This window comes from Galeopterus variegatus, unplaced genomic scaffold (genome assembly GCF_000696425.1).
Source record: "Galeopterus variegatus unplaced genomic scaffold, G_variegatus-3.0.2 Scaffold14759, whole genome shotgun sequence".
Lineage (NCBI taxonomy): Eukaryota > Metazoa > Chordata > Mammalia > Dermoptera > Cynocephalidae > Galeopterus > Galeopterus variegatus.
In genome coordinates, this window is record NW_007740870.1 from 16764 (window position 1) to 17693 (window position 930).

Consider the following 930-nt stretch of genomic DNA (forward strand, 5'->3'; position numbering starts at 1 on the left):
GGGCAATGACAGATTCTCAACAGTGTTTCTGCTTTGAAAATGTGGGAGGATGAGGGCACCTCTATGTCAGTGGTTTGAAGGAAAAATTCTTGTTTAGCAACTATGGCATGCAGTACAACTTCCTGTGATTTGGCTGTTTACGACATTTGGGAAAATGTCAGAGTTGCAGTAAATACTAATACCAAACGATATATGCATTTTCTAGTTTTGTAAGACCAAAGGAATGATTTTCCGTTTACTTCTGTAGGTGATCTGTTACATTTTTTGGTGAATATTTATTTATTACCAACTGTTAATGAAAATGGTTTATAATATGGTTTTCTTTAGAAACTGCAACTAAACAAAATCTAATAATAATGTTGACATGTACAGTCTTACCAGGTGAAGATAAGGCATAGTAATGTAGATATTAAAATCAAAACTTGATTAAACATTGCAGACTGTGTACGCTGAATGGCTCTATGTAGATCGTTCTAAAATAATATAGAAAAAGAGCATATTGTAAATTTAGACAAATACTAAATATGCATGAGTTTCATTACATTTATTATTATGCATTAAATTTCAATTTTCCTGAGCATTCCCAATACATATACTTTACATGGAGATAGCAGCATATTTTCATTTATGCCTAGATCTAAATATAACTTCCTAAAGAGTTCAGTTTACTTGCCTTACATATACCTGCACACATGTTGCTCTCATTCCCCAAAAACCCTCCATGGCAAGCATGATCTCTCATGGAAAATTTCTAATTTCAGAAAAACTAGAAAATATGTTCAATTAAGGGGGAAGTAATAACTGGGTGAAACTATAATCAAAGCTCATTATCAGGAAAAATAATATAAATTAGGCCAGGCAATTTATCAAAAAAAAAAATTAATTAGCACCGAACAAATTTTTTTCAAAGATTAATTTCATTAATATTAA

The 930-nt window shown here is 31.1% G+C and overlaps 1 long non-coding RNA gene across 1 annotated transcript in view; it reads right to left on the reverse strand.

Moving 5' to 3' along the window:
* Window positions 1-351: 351 nt before the first annotated feature.
* Window positions 352-930, reverse strand: part of LOC103582057 — a 6518-nt gene continuing 5939 nt past the window's right edge. The window contains exon 3 of the long non-coding RNA XR_549721.1: window positions 352-473. This is a non-coding gene — a long non-coding RNA (uncharacterized LOC103582057). The remainder of the gene's footprint in view (window positions 474-930) is intronic.